The following is a 16,921-nucleotide window of genomic DNA, read 5'->3' as shown; positions in this document are numbered from 1 at the left end:
TACATGCCTATATTGTTTGATTTCTTTCAATTACAAACTTACGTTAGCTTTATAACTGAGGAAAGTAAATGAGATAAATTTTGGAAAACAGGAAACAACTTGTTATGATCTGACCCCTGATTCCATATAAATCTACTAACCTCAAAAGTAATTCATAGTTAATTGCTAAGTTAAAAAAAAACATGAGGTATATGCAATATAATCCCAGTTATTGTTTATAATACACCGAAGTGCAAAAGTATATGAATATGGGTAAGTACATGTGTGTCTAAAAGGATATGGCCAAAAATAGCCACACACACACACACACACACACACACACAGATACACACTCCCTCAGAGACACAATGGCAGCTTTCTCTTCATGAGACAGGGGTGGAACTTCCCATCAGAAGCTCAGAGAATCAGGTAGCATCCGATTCTGCAGGAAGGCCTGCCTGTGCCATTCAAGCCTCCAGCATGCCCGGTTTGGTGGGTCAGACCAGAGGCCCTCCCCAAATTCTTGCACAGCACCTGCAAAGATATTGAGAGATGTAGTTCTGGTTCTAACCAGCAGGTGGTGATTTTCTCAATATGCTACCTTTGTTGCAAAGGAAAAGTATCAATTTTTGCAAGAAGAGACAAAGACAATATGAAATAAATAGTCCTAAATAATTTTTAATTCATATGTATAGGAATTTATACATATATATGAAAATATATATAAGAATAGAGAGAGAGAGAACATATTATATATATATATATATATATATATATATATATATATATATATATATATATAAAGACTCAAACTGTATGTATGATTTCATTTGTTGATAATGACTCCCAAAGCTGAGTCTCTCACAACCATTCATTTATTCAGCACACATATGTGGAACACTGGTAGCTCGAGTCCATGTGTCCATCCCACTCTTTTCTCTGATCCCCAGACTCTCATTTCCAGCTACCTACAAGACTTGTTCACTTGGAGACAAATGACTACAATTCCTTTCTGTATGTATGGAGTGGGTTTGTGTATGTGTATGTGTTTCTCTGCTGTTCAACTGAAAACTAAAGAATCAGACAGGATAACTCATTAAATAATAAAAAGAAATGGCACAAATATCCTTTCCTCTTTCCAACTCCATATATTACAATGAAAAAAAAATAGCACCAAGCTCATAAATATGTATACATTTTGTATCTTTTGTGTATATTTTCATATGCTCTTTATTACAGTCATGCTATTTCTTCTACATCAAAAATCCCATTTGATAGAAAAGAGAACTCTGGGACTAGCATTTTTAACATTTCTTAAAGTCCTAGGATGTGCCAGACACTTTCTATAGTTTGTCTGATATTCTCCATCAAAATCCTGTTAGGCAGGAATTTTGCTACTCAGCAATATCTATTTCCTTCACTATTATTTTCCATTTGTATATACACATGATAAAATATTGTAAGTATGTACATGTGATAATAAAGATACATTTATTTATGAAAGCACTATATTGATGAAAGGGTTGTGGAAAAAAACAAAAACGTTGCAGCCAAAATCTGTCACATCTCAGTAATCACCAGTGCAGGGAGCTACCTAATGCCCAGGATCAAGTAAGCCACCAATGTCTTTTGCGTCCCCAAGCCATCCCCAGCCACTCACATAACCAAAACCATGTGATGGAGAATGGTTGGGTGGAGGGCAAGGCTAACCTGAGAGATTGTAAGTATTTTCAGGGAAATGGAATGTGCCAGAATAGGCAAAGCCAGGTGCAACCGGAGCCAATGAGGACAACTAGAGCAATTATACAAAAATAAAGGCCCTACGTAGTTTGGCTGACCTAAGTGCATAGTGATCAGATCAGGGCACCATTGTGCTAGAAGATAATCAAATTGGAATTCTCAGTTTAATGTTCAATGTAGAAGTTAATATTTTCAGTAGACAGTCTAATGCCTTTACATTGTGGACATTCACTTCTTCACTTTAAACTAACACTGTTCTCATGTTTTCTGCCAAACCATTTTTATTCCCAGTGTATGAAAATGAATTGTGTCAATGGGAGAACAAGAATGCTTTGTATTCAGCCATATTTATTTTGGGAATTTAATAGAGAGTATTCATAGCGAGACTACTTTCGTGGGGGATGGGAGTCAAACATCCTTTAAATAGGAATGAAGGCAACCTAATTTTGTTCTCAATTTGTATGGTCTTTGTTTGTATTACCAACAAGCAAAAATATTGTCATTCAATCTTTCATTAGTGAGCGCATTAAAATAAAATATTTAATTTTGATAAAAATTATTCAGTTGGACATTATGTTTTTGTATGCTTCCTGCTTAGTTTTGACAGTGAGATTTTTGAACTGGCGGTTTTTTTTCTCCAGAGTCAAATGACAAATAGGTTTCTTCCTCTGTAAACACTGTCCATGTACTAGCAGATAAAACTTTAGAAATGAGGGCAAAATGTGTCCTGAGTCTTTTACATTAATATGATTTTAAAAATAGTATTCAAGGCTCAGCAAAGACTAGTGCTGACTTTCTGTATTCTAGACATCCGGTTGACATTTCCGCCTTCACTATGTGAACTTTAACTGAGATTTGCATGAATAAAAGGTTATTTATTCCTAGTCCTTTCTCTGTAACATGGTTTATGCCTTTGATTTCCTGATCTATGAAATACAGATCATCACTCCTTGCCAAAAAAGAGACTGTGGTCATTATACAAGAGCTTATAAACTGAGAATCCCTGTACAATACAAGAAAGCCATATTTACACGACTCATGGCATGTCAAAAATGAGAATCATTCTTATTTTAGGAAGGCTCTTGGGGGGCTGGCTGTAGTGTCCCCATTTTTCTCATTGAATATTTTTATCCTTGATAGTTCTGAAATTTTGGCAAACATTTTCATTAACCTCCATAATAACCGAAGCAATGAAAACTCTCATCTTTTTTTTTTTTTTTTGAGAGAGAGAGAATGAGAGAGAGCACATGAGAGGGGGGAGGGTCAGAGGGAGAAGCAGACTCCCCGCTGAGCAGGGAGCCGGACGTGAGACTCGATCCCGGGACTCTAGGATCATGACCTGAGCCGAAGGCAGTCGCTTAACCAACTGAGCCACCCAGGCACCCAAGAACTCTCATCTTATGTATCTACTTATATATAGTTACTATATCAACTATATCTGGATGAAGTATATAATGCCAGCTTCTTCATGTTTCTGATTTTAATTTCATTCCCTTTCTTTTTCTACTCCCGATTTTCTAATTGAATCTCTGTTTATACAACGATAATTGTGAAATATTAATCAAATCTGTCTTTTGATTTTAACTGACCTGGTTTTAGAGGTCTTATATTCCTTCAGTTAATATTAGTTTACAAGCAGAGGATAAAAATTAGGGACCTGAGGACCACAATTTTTTCCACATAATATTTAATTATTTAAATAATTGTCAACATCTAAAAATTGGGATATTTCACATATAAATACAGTTTTCTGGCTTATCTTTAAAAATGGGGTTTGGTCACATGGGGCCTACATTTTTACATTCCCCCCGGAAAACAACTGGCTGGAGCTGATAGCAGTTTCCTCATCAGGCATTCATCATAATATTTATCACTCCCTATTCTATGACTCCACACACTGACACAGAATGTTAGTTTCTATTTTGCTATTAATGCTATTGATTTTCTTACAGTAAAGAGAAAACTGAAATATTTCTTGCCTCCATTTAACCAAAAGTGTGGGACCAAAAGACTGAGAGTGTTGTTCATTTCAAGAAAACTGGAGGGAGAATATTCACCTGTAGAAGCAAAGGTTCTTCCCTTGATTTTTACATAGACCAATTTTCATTATTTACATTACCAATGTGGCCACCCTAGGCTTTGAGTATAGCCTTCCTGGAGTTAAGTTTTCCACGTCACATCACTAATATGCCACACAACCTTTCTGAGGAGAATATGGTATATATGCACATTCTAAAATATTTAAACACTTAAAGGACAAGCATATTTGAAGTGACTTTTTTTTTTTAAAGATTTATTTATTTGACAGAGAGAGACACAGCGAGAGAGGGAACACAAGCAGGGGGAGTGGAGAGGGAGAAGCAGGCCTCCCGCCGAGCAGGGAGCCCGATGCGGGGCTCGATCCCAGGACCCTGAGATCATGACCTGAGCCGAAGGCAGACGCTTAACGACTGAGCCACCCAGGCGCCCCCTGAAGTGACTTTTTAATGACAGACTAGAAGAATGTCATTTGATGGGATATAATGAACTTTCATTTGCTATATTTAGTACTGTCATATTTTTTTTATCAGAAAAAGGATTATATTCTTCCTCCTAGCAGGTCACAACAGGGTATTGGATACAATACGTATTAGATAAATTCAATTCTGTGCCAAGTTACCTCCGGCCATGATATTTTCCTCTGACCCAATGAGTGAAGTTATATAGCATTTCAATTGTGCCAGATCACTTTTAGAGATAGACAGTGGTCTGAATTAGGAAACTCTAAGACAGGCTTTGCCTGTTTTCAGAGTGGTTTGCTTTATGCCTTTACAAGAATTGTATTGCAAATATTCAACATAACTTTAAGTGCCTAATATCAGGGAATGGACTTAATGGATTTGGATTTTCAGTAATAGAAGTAACTCCCACTGCTTTCTACATGTGTAACTTTTATTTGTGAAGTATGGGAAAGCATTAACTTAACTGCTAAATGCCCTCTCTCAAAATTTCAGATATTGTATTTGTCCACATTCCATGCTGGCTCTTGTTCATATCCAGCCATTTGGTAATGTCATGAAAATAGTTTTGTTTATTCACGTGTGCATTTGTTTTGGTCAATTATGCACAAATAATATCTGCTTTGGTTTAAAAATGAACACGTGGCCTGCAATTTTACTCCTAGGTATATACAGAAAAGAATGAAAGCAAGTGTTCAAACAAAAACTTACACACTAATCTTAAAAGCAACATAATTTATAATAGCCAAAAGATGGAAATAACCCAAATGTCCATCAATGGATGAATGGAGAAATGAAATGTGGTATATGCATATAATGGAATATTATTCATACATTAAAAAGTACTGATACACGCTACAACATGGATGAACCTTGAAAACATTATGCTAAGTGAAAGAAGCCAGACGCAAAAGGTCACATATGATACGATTCCATTTATATGACATGTCCAGAATAAGGATAGCCATATAGACAGAAAGTACATTAGTGGTTGCTTAGGACTAGGGGAAGAATGAGGGGATAAGAGAGTGATAGCTAAGGGGTACAGAATTTCTATTTATGGTGATGAAAATGTTCTAAAAAACCATTGAATTGTACACCTTAAATGAGAAATTGTATGGTGTGTGCTTGCTATCTCAATAAACTTTCACAAAAATATAAATTTTCTAAATGAACACATGAGCCCTCTGGTTTTAGTCAATGAACTTTTAATTCAAGGAGTACTTGGGTCCACCATGTTCAAGTTTTCAGACTGACTCCCAGTACAACTGTAGCAGGGAAGAAATTTTTGCTTGCTTTGTTTACCACTATATCTACTGCATCTAGAACAGCGCCAATAAATTTCTTTTTGAACACCATGGGTAATTTTCCAATATTTAAAATCAGTATCCACCAGAAGATAAGCTTCAGGAAGGCAGGAATTTGTGACTGTTTTCTTCACTGCTGCTTCTCCTGACCTTGAACAATGCCTGGCACAAAGTGGGCACTCCACAAATATTTGTAAAATGAATGTACAGCTTCTTCTGTTCCCAGCTCAATGGAACACTGTCCGTAACATCCAACCAGACAATAAAATGGTGGGAGAGGAACCTAAATGAAAGAAAATGAATTGGCAATGAAAAAAACAGATCACTCAAAGCAGAAATGGCAATCAAATATGTGAAAAGTTTTTCAAACCTCCTAAAAATTGAGGGAATTAAAGGACAGCAAAGTGGAAGGCTGATCCTGCTCTTTGCACTTGCTAACACTAAGGTTTCTGTCACCACTTCACTAAGATATTCTGTATACCTCCCATACAGACACACAAACACAACTGGAGAGACAGACTAGAGAAACAAAAGACTTCAGGCTTGATGAAAGTGGAAGTTCATTAAGGGTGGTCTATAGCTGACTGTCTTGATGGTGGGGCCTGGTTGTCACACACATCTAGATCCCCTCCTCTCCTCCTTACACCTGACACCCCCATTGGGATGTGTGTGTGTGTTTGTGTGTGTGTGTGTATTTATGTGTCTGCTGTGGAATGAATCAGATCCAAGTCTTGGAAATCCACTTCAGCCAGAACCTCTCATCTCACATCTGTTCATCAGTTAAGATTTAGTGTAGAAAAGGTCCGCACCTGATGTTCTTGAGTGAGTGCCTGTACATTGTTACCTTCATTGCCAAAAGGAGGAGACAGAAAAACATTAAACTGATGTAAAAAAAAGAAGTCAAAGAGGACTAGAAGATCCACCCCAAATCTGGGGCTTTTACGCGTAATTCAACTGGGGAATGAGAGGTCCAAGGAACTGTCCAAGATGATGCAGTTAACTAATCAGAGAGAAAAGACTGGGACCTAATTATCAAAAATAAAGAATATCCACTACCCTACAGAGTAAGTCAGTATATCTATATCACCTGATTTATAACCACTGGATTTACAGTTGAGGTTCCATGGTATCCTGAAAGGAACATAGAATTGGCAGTTAGGACTTTGGTTCTCATCTCTGATCATCCACCTAGTGGCTGTGGGATCCCAGACAAGATAATTCACTGAATTGTGCTCTAGTCTCTTCATCTGGGAAATGGAGGTGATAACTCCCCACACCACAAGAATATAGAGGATAAAACTGACAGGCCAGACAAGGTAGCAGCCATGGTGCCTGGCATATGATAGGCACTAGGATATCCCTCAGCTCCCAAGCAGGCAGAAGTCATGTGTCTTATGTCTTAACTCTTCTGCTTCTTCTCTACACCTCAGGCTTCCATGATCCTAACTGCCTTCCCCAGCACAGTGATTAAATGCAGAAAAGGCAATGATGTCCTCCAGGAGGAAAACTCCCAGGGAGAAACTAATTTAAGTATGAATTTTGCTCCTTAATTCTATTGCCAATGCTATTGCTGACTTTAACATTAACCTCCAGATTGGCTACCTCCCTCTGTTCAACCCCTGTAGTCTCAATGAATATCAGCCCTCTGCCTCTGCTAAGCAGCCTCAATGTCACAACAGGCCATTGCTTCAACAACTCTCCTGACAGTTTCCTCAATTCTCTTACAACCATCCTCCTTTTATTCCAACCACTGCTTAAGAAACCACACACTACAAAGTACACAGTGGCATTATTTATCATACAAAATCCTGGAAACAAGACAAGGATAAATTCCCACAAATAATATAAAGTCAGAGGTTCTGCACATTTTATTTATTTTTTAAGTTTTTATTTAAATTCCAGTTAGTTAGCATACAGTGTAATATTAGTTTCAGGTGTACAATATAGTGATTCAACACTTCCATACAACACCCGGTGCTCATCACAACAAGTCCACTCTTTAATCCCCATCACCTATTTAACCCATCTCCCCACTCATCTCCCCTCTGGTAAACATCAGTTTGTTCTCTATAGTTAAGAGTCTGTTTCTTGGTTTGCCTCTCTCTCTCTTTTTCCCCCTGTGCTCATTTGTATTGTTTCTTAAATTCCACATATGAGTGAAATCATGATACTAATCTTTCTCTGGCTGACTTATTTCACTTAGCGTAACACTCTCTAGCTCAATCCATGCCATTGCAAATGGCAAGATTTCGTTCTTTTTTATGGTTGAGTAATATTCCATTGTACATATGTACCACTTCTTCTTTATCCATTCATCAGTCGATGGACACTTGGGCTGTTCCCATAATTTGGCTATTGTAGATAATGCTGCTATAAATATCGTAGATAATGCTGCTATAAATATCTGGTTGCATGTATCCCTTTGAATTAGTATTTTTGTATTCTTTGGGTAAATGCTAGTAATGCAATTGCTCAATCTTAGGATAGGTCTATTTTTAACTTTCTGAGGAACCTCCAAACTGTTTTCCAGAATGGCTGCATCAGTTTGCATTTCCACCAACAGTGCAAGAGGGTCGCCTTTCTCCACATCCTCGCCAACACCTGTTGTTTCCTGTGTTGTTGATTTTAGTCATTCTGACAGATGTGAGGTGGTATCTCAGTGTAGTTTTAATTTGTATTTCCCTGATGATGAGTGATGTTGAGCATCTTTTCATGTCAGCCATCTGGATGTCTTCTTTGGAAAAATGTTTGTTCATGTCTTCTGCCCATTTTTAATTGTATTATGTATTTGGGGGGTGTTGAGTTTTATAAGTCTTGTCTTGGAGCCAAGATGTCCTTCAACAGATGAATGGATAAAAAAATGTGGTTCATATATACAATGGAATATTACTCAGCCATCAGAAAGGATAAATACCTACCATTTACATCAACATGGATGGAACTGAAGGGGATTATGCTAAGTGAAATAAGTCAATCAGAGAAAGATAATTATCATATGGTTTCTCTCATATGTGGAATATAAGAGATAGTGCAGAGGATCATAGGGGAAGGGAGGGAAAACTGAATGGGAACAAATCATAGAAGGAGCGAAACCATGAGAGATTCTTGACTCCAGGAAACAAACTGAGGGTTGTGGAAAGGGGAGGTGGGTGGGGAGATGGGGTAACTGGGTGATGAGCATTAAGGAGAGTACACAATGTGATGAACACTGGGTGTTATATGCAACTCATAAATCATTGAACACTACATCAAAAACTAATGATGTATTATATGTTGGCTATTCGAATTTAAATTAAAAAAAAAGAAAGATGCTATTAGTCTTATTTTACATATAACCCAATTGAGGCACACAAGGACATCCATCCTATAAGAGACGGAAGAAGCGTTCTGGATCTTGGTCCCCAGCACCCAGAAACCTCCCATTTGGAAGCCTTGTGGTCTTCCAGTCTCAAGGATTGGTTGTCTTAACTTGCTGGGTTGACTTCATAGGTTGTATCATGCAGAAAAGGGGTAAGTGGCCTTAGCGTGATGACCTTGTGATTCAACCAGTCCTCAAGTTACTGAGGTAGTTTTATAAAAGCACAGTCTTTAAATGGGGAAAGAAGACCTGTGGGAAGGGTGATAAATTAACTATTTTAGAGTCTCACCTCATGCCAGCATTTTTTAGACCCTTTAATTCTAACTACAACCAATGGAGGCCAAATCTACAATTCCCATTATACAAATGAGGAGAGTAAAGCAAAGACAAAGAGGGTAAGGTTCTTGAAAGCTGAATCAAACCTAAAACATAAGCTCCTTTCACATCATCCTGATGGTTTTCCAATATGAAAATAACTCTGAATGTTGTAAGCATGTAATTTACAGCTGAGGGATTATGTTTTAGCTGAACTTGGTAGTATCCTGGAGAGAATATGGGGTTGGCAGTCCAAAAGGCATTGGTTACCATCTCTGTCTTTTTTTTCAGGGGTTGTGTGACCCTACACAATATCCCTCTTATTTTCAAACCTTAGTTTCCTTATCTAGAGAATGGGGATGATAATTATCTTCCTCGCAGGAATAAATAAAATAACATATGTGGGACAAATGCTCAGAATTCCCTGAGTTCCCTACAGGGCAGGAACCAGAGAACCCATCTGCAATGGAACCATGTACCAGTTGACATTTAAATGGCAATAGTAATAGCAGTAAATTGCTGGAGAGTACAATCAAGTATAGAGGTAATAACAACCAGCAATCCAAATACCCACCGATAAACAAAGTTAACATTTGGATACAGTTTCCATATATATATAGATAGGTAGATAGATTTATAATTTATATAACTGTATTAATACATAACATAGATGGAGGGAAAGGAAAATACAAGATAATAACTTGTTTTGAGCAAACATAACAATTATGTAATCAGTAAAAGTAAACAAAATTAAAAAATTTAAATATAGGATAAACCTGTGAATTAAACCACAAAAATTATTTTAGAAATGTATTTAATTTCTTGGAAAATATGTTGTTATCTGAAAAAGACATGTTGCAAACATATGGTATGGTAAGATTGCATTTTCCTTTGAAAATATATTTATCTTTATATTTCTATTACATATATTATCTCACACATGCACGTGTATGTGTGTGCTCACACATATGCAGAGTTCTCTTTAGGTAAGAGTATAGATGAAAGGAACTTCTTATCACTTGCTGTGGTTTAAGACAGTGTACATTGTGGAGGAAAGAAGAGTCCAGTGATTTATTATAAAAGTTCACATATTCCCAATTTAAGGCATTCTGGTAAAAATAATTCATTTTAATTTATGTTTCACTTTTCTAAATATAAGGATCTATATATGAAACCTATATATTTTTCCTCATACTAACCGAAGAATTCATCTCTATTTGTGTTCTCTGTCTCTACTTAAGTAGGCAGTCCTCACTTAAACAATTAAATTGCTCCCAAACTCCTCAGGCAAGAAGTCCAATGACTCATTTTTTCCATAATTAAAGGCACAGTATATGTTTCAAGTCCAGTAATGGCAGAGTAACTCATGTTGGACCAATCCTCCCATAGCTCACAATTAACAACTCTGGAAAAAATTAATATAACTATCTGAAAGCACTTGAAATAGACTGAAAGCAAGCAGAGATTGGAAGGAAGTTAACATTTGGAAGAGGGAATAGAATCTGACTGCCTGTTTTTATGACATTTTGCCTGGTTACATGTGGAATGTCTAAAACTCAGATGGACATCTCTAGTCTTACTAGTTTAGGACTCAATGGACAGATTTTGGGACAACCACAGCAGCTGGAAAATGAAGAAGGAACTCACTGGAAGGTGAAAGCCACAAAGAAGGTACCACAAATTCTGTGTAAAGTCTTGGCCCAAACCTCTGGTTGACCCCTGAACTACATACACATGGTGAGGAAAATGCTAAGTTTCTGTTCTTTTAGCCTGAGCTGAAATAGTTCAGCTAGTGCTAATTGCAGGAGAGACAGAGTTTGGATTCAAAATTGAGCCAAGTTAACTGCTTGCTGAAACAAATAAATAGTTTTTAGAGAAACAAAATTCAGAATCTATAAGGTATCGTTCACAATATCCATGATACAACCCAAAATTATTTGACATTTGAAAAAACAGAAAAATATAACCCATACCAAAGCAAAAAGGTAATCAATAGAACTGACCCCCAAAAGAGCTAGAGGTTGGAAACAGCAGAAAATCTATTATAGCCGTGCTCAAAAACATAAAGAAAAATATTCCCATAATGCATGAAAACAAGAAATGGAAAATACTTATAAATGGAAATGTGAGATCTGAAAAATATATCTAAAAGAAAAAAATTCCTGATGAGCTTCACAGAAGACTGAAGGTAATGGAGGAGTCTGTAAACTTAAAGTGAGATCAATAGAAATTATATAGTTTGAATAATGGGAGAAAATGTGTGAAAAAATTTGAGTCACAATGACCTGGGGACAATGCAAAAGGTCTAACATATGTGTACCTGGAATGCCAGGAGAAGACAAGGGAGGCAATGGGGAATAAAAAGTATTTAAAGAAATGATGAGGGAACCGGCGGAGCAAGATGGCAGAGGAGTAGAAGACCTGGATTTCGACTCCGCTCAGGAATTCAGCTGCATAGGGATCAAACCATTCTGAACACCCACAAACTCAACAGGAGATCGAAGAAAAGAAGAGCAACAACTCTCTCATCAGAAAAGCGACCACTTTCTGGAAGGTAGGACGTGCAGAGAAGTGAATCCAAGGCGATATTCGGGAGGATAGACGGCGGGGGAGGGGCCTCCGTCGGCCGCTTCTGGCAAGTGATAGAGCCGCGGAGCACAAAATCGGAACTTTTAAAAGTCTGCTCCGCCGAGGGACGTCTGGTGGCTAAGCGGGGGGTGGAACCCTCCGGGACAGTGTGGTCTCAGGACCCTCGGGGTCACAGAAAGACCGGGGGTGCCTGAGGGCGGCAGAGCTCCCAGGTATCGGAGCGGGGAAGCCGGCTGCAGAGGCGGAGCCCAGGCGCGGGCTCTCAGCTCGGGGTTGCCCTAAACCGTGATCCGCGGCACAGTCGGGCCCCTGCTCCTCCAGCAGGGACCCAACAAGCGGCAGATCCGGGGAGACTCCCCTTCCTCTCCCGGGAGGAGCCACACGGGAGCGCACCGCAGGGATCTGCTGGGTTTGGAGACTCCACCCGGGGTCGGGTGCCAGAGATAGAAACGCGCGGTCACAGGCCGGGTGAGCACGGAGTGCGGCCGGAGAGCGGGGAGACGGGAGTGACTGATGGCTTTTCTCTGGGGGCGCACTGAGGAGCGGGGCCCCGAGTTCTCGCCTCCTCCGGGGCGGAGATTGGGAGGCCGCCATTTTCACTCTACGCCTCCAAAGCTGTACGGAAAGCTCGCAGGGAAAAAAAGCCCCGGAGAGCAAACCTGAGCAGATTACTTAGCCGGGAGGGGGCAAGGGCGGGGCAATTCCGCCTCCGGCAGAGACATTTGGAAACCACGGCAACAGGCCCCTCCCCAGAAGACCAGCGAGAACAGCCAGCCAAGACCAAGTTTACCGATCAATGAGAACGGCAGAACTCCAGCGCTAGGGGAATAATGCACATAGAATTCATGGCTTTTCCCCATGATTCTTTAGTCTTTCAAAGTTAATTTTTTTTTAACTGTCTTTTTTTTTTTTTTGAATTTTTCTTTTTCCCTTTTTCAACCAACATCTTATCAATCCCTTTTTTAAAAAACCATTTTTATTTTTCATTTTTAGAGTCATATTCTATCCCGTCATAGTAGTTACCCGTATTTTTGGCATATTTATATAAGTTGTTCTCTCTTTAAAATTTTGAGATAGTTTCTTCTAACAGAGTAAAATATACCCTAAATCTCTAGTATATGGTTTTTTCTACTCCCCTGCCTGATCACATTCTCTCCCTTTTTTTTCTTTTTTCTTTTTTTAAATCCTCTTCTTTCTTTTTTTCAAACAACTTCTTATCAATTCCTTTTATAAAATTTTTTATGATTTCCATCTTTACAGTCATATTCCATCCCTTCATCATATCAACCCTTATTTTTGTACATATATAAGTTTTTCTTTCTTTAAAATTTTGGGAGGCACTTTCTTCTAAAAGACCAAAATACACCCCAAATCTAGTGTGTGGCACTGATCTATATACCAGCCTGATCATATTTGATCACATTCTGGTTTTTTGTTGTTGTTGTTTTGTTTTGTTTGTTTCTGTTTGTTTTTATCTTTTTCTTTTTCTTTTTTCTCTCTTTCCGTTTCTTTTTCCACTGCTTCAGGTCTTTTCTGATTTGTTTAGAGTATATTTTCTGGGGACATTGTTACTCTGCTAGCATTCTGTTCTCTCATTAATCTATTCTCCTCTGCACAAAATGACAAGAAGGAAAAAAATCACCTCAACAAAAAGAACAAGAGGTAGTACCGACTGCCAGAACATTCCATCAATACGGACATTAGTACGATGTCAGATATAGAGTTCAGAATCATCACTTTAAAGATACTAGCTGGGCTTGAAAAAAATATGGAAGTTATTAGACAAACCCTTTCTGGAGAAGTAAAAGAACTAAAATCTAACCAAGTAGAAATCAAAAAGGCTATTAATGAGGTGCAATCAAAAATGGGGGCGCTAACTGCTAGGGTAAATGAGGCAAAAGAGAGAATCAGTAATATAGAAGACCAAATGATGGAAAATAAAGAAGCTGAGAAAAAGAGAGATAAACAACTACTGGATCACGAGGGCAGAATTCGAGAGATAAGCGATACCATAAGATGAAACAACATTAGAATAATTGGGATCCCAGAAGAAGAAGAAAGAGAGAGAGGGGCAGAAGGTATAATGGAGCAAATTATAGCAGAGAACTTCCCTAATTTGGGGAAGAAAACAGGCATCAAAACCCAGGAAGCACAGAGAACCCCTCTCAAAATCAAAAAAAATAGGTCAACACACCGACATCTAATAGTAAAACTTACGAGTCTCAGAGACAAAGAGAAAATCCTGAAAGCAGCTCGGGAGAAGAGATATGTAACCTACAATGGTAGAAACATTAGATTGGCAACAGACCTATCCACAGAGACCTGGCAGGCCAGAAAGGACTGGCAGGATATATTCAGAGCACTAAATGAGAAAAATATGCAGCCAAGAATACTATGTCCAGCTAGGCTGTCATTGAAAATTGAAGGAGAGAAAAAAAGCTTCCAGGACAAACAAAAACTAAAGGAATTTGCAAACACGAAACCAGCCCTACAAGAAATCTTGAAAGGGGTCCTCTAAATAAAGAGAGACCCTAAAAGCAACATAGACCAGAAAGGAACACAGACAATATACAGTAACAGTCACCTTACAGGCAATACAATGGCACTAAATTCCTATCTTTCAATAGTTACCCTGAATGTAAATGGGCTAAATGCCCCAATCAAAAGACACAGGCTATCAGACTGGATTAAAAAACAAGACCCATCGATATGCTGTCTGCAAGAGACTCATTTTAGAACCAAAGACACCCCCAGATTGAAAGTGAGGGGGTGGAAAGCCATTTACCATGCTAATGGACACCAAAAGAAAGCTGGGGTGGCAATCCTTCTATCAGACAAATTAGATTTTAAACCAAAGACTGTAATAAGAGATGAGGAAGGACATTATATCCTACTTAAAGGGTCTATCCAACAAGAAGATCTAACAATTGTAAATATCTATGCCCCTAACATGGGAGCAGCCAATTATATAAGGCAATTAATAACAAAAGCAAAGAAACACATCGACAACAATACAATAATAGTGGGGGACGTTAACACCCCCCTCACTGAAATGGACAGATCGTCTAAGCAAAAGATCAACAAGGAAATAAAGACTTTAAATGACACACTGGACCAAATGGACTTCACAGACATATTCAGAACATTCCATCCCAAAGCAACGGAATACACATTTTTCTCTAGTCCCCGTGGAACATTCTCCAGAATCGATCACATCCTAGGTCATAAATCAGGTCTCAACTGGTACCAAAAGATTGAGATCATTCCCTGCCTATTGTCAGACCACAATGCTTTGAAACTAGAATTCAATCACAAGAGGAAAGTCGGAAAGAACTCAAATACATGGAGGCTAAAGAGCATCCTACTGAAGAATGAATGGGTCAACCAGGAAATTAAAGAATTAAAAAAATACATGGAAACCAATGAAAATGAAAACACAACTATTCAAAATCTTTGGGATGCAGCAAAGGCAGTCCTAAGAGGAAAGTATATAGCAATACAAGCCTTTCTCAAGAAACAAGAAAGGTCTCAAGTACACAACCTAACCCTACACCTAAAGGAGCTGGAGAAAGAACAGCAAATAAAGCCTAAACCCAGCAGGAGAAGAGAAATAATAAAGATCAGAGCAGAAATCAATGAAATAGAAACTAAAAGAACAGTAGAACAGATCAACGAAACTAGGAGCTGGTTCTTTGAAAGAATTAACAAGATTGATAAACCCCTGGCCAGACTTATCAAAAAGAAAAGAGAAATGACCCAAATCAACAAAATCATGAATGAAAGAGGAGAGATCACAACCAACACCAAAGAAATACAAACAATTATAAGAACATATGATGAGCAACTCTATGCCAGCAAATTAGATAATCTGCAAGAAATGGATCCATTCCTAGAGATGTATCAACCACCAAAACTGAACCAGGAAGAAATAGAAAACCTGAACAGACCTATAACCACTAAGGAAATTGAAGCAGTCATCAAAAATCTCCCAAAAAACAAAAGCCCAGGGCCAGATGGCTTCCCAGGGGAATTCTACCAAACATTTCAAGAAGAATTAATACCTATTCTTCTGAAACTGTTCCAAAAAATAGAAATGGAAGGAAAACTTCCAAACTCATTTTATGAGGCCAGCATTACCTTGATCCCAAAACCAGACAAAGACCCCATCAAAAAGGAGAATTACAGACCAATATCCCTGATGAACATGGATGCAAAAATTCTCACCAAAATACTAGCCAATAGGATCCAACAGTACATTAAAACGATTATTCACCACGACCAAGTGGGATTTATCCCTGGGCTGCAAGTTTGGTTCAACATCCGCAAATCAATCAATGTGATACAATACATTAACAAAAGAAAGAACAAGAATCATATGATCCTCTCAGTAGATGCACAAAAAGCTTTTGACAAAGTACAGCATCCTTTCTTGATCAAAACTCTTCAGAGTATAGGCCTAGAGGGTACATACCTCAATATCATAAAAGCCATCTATGAAAAACCTACAGCGAATATCATTCTCAATGGGGAAAAACTGAGAGCTTTCCCCCTAAGGTCAGGAATGCGGCAGGGATGTCCACTATCACCACTGCTATTCAACATAGTATTGGAAGTCCTAGCCACAGCAATCAGACAACAAAAAGAAATAAAAGGCATCCAAATCGGCAAAGAAGAAGTCAAACTCTCACTCTTTGCAGATGATACAATACTTTATGTGGAAAACCCAAAATATTCCACCCCAAAACTGCTAGAACTCATACAGGAATTCAGTAAAGTGGCAGGATAGAAAATCAATGCACAGAAATCAGTGGCATTCCTATACACCAACAACAAGACAGAAGAAAGAGAAATTAAGGAGTCGATCCCATTTACAATTGCACCCAAAACCATAAGATACCTAGGAATAAATCTAACCAAAGAGACAAAGGATCTGTACTCAGAAAACTATAAAATACTCATGAAAGAAATTGAGGAAGACACAAAGAAATGGAAAAACGTTCCATGCTCATGGATTGGAAGAACAAATATTGTGAAGATGTCAATGCTACCTAGAGCAATCTACACATTCAATGCAATCCCCATCAAAATACCATCCACTTTTTTCAAAGAAATGGAACAAATAATCCTAAAATTTG

General features: G+C 38.3%; 1 long non-coding RNA gene across 1 annotated transcript in view; it reads right to left on the bottom strand.

The window, feature by feature from the left end:
- Positions 1-5,444: 5,444 nt before the first annotated feature.
- Positions 5,445-16,921, bottom strand: part of LOC129046475 (uncharacterized) — a 31,994-nt gene continuing 20,517 nt past the window's right edge. Inside the window, exon 4 of the long non-coding RNA XR_010406315.1 lies at positions 5,445-5,807. This is a non-coding gene — a long non-coding RNA (uncharacterized LOC129046475). The remainder of the gene's footprint in view (positions 5,808-16,921) is intronic.

This window comes from Mirounga angustirostris, unplaced genomic scaffold, assembly GCF_029215605.1.
Source record: "Mirounga angustirostris isolate CCGP_5_RB_7025 unplaced genomic scaffold, mMirAng1.0.hap1 SCAF_11, whole genome shotgun sequence".
In the NCBI taxonomy this organism is placed as follows: domain Eukaryota; kingdom Metazoa; phylum Chordata; class Mammalia; order Carnivora; family Phocidae; genus Mirounga; species Mirounga angustirostris.
The sequence above is the reverse complement of the archived record's forward strand: the minus strand, read 5'-3'. Positions and strand labels throughout refer to the sequence as shown.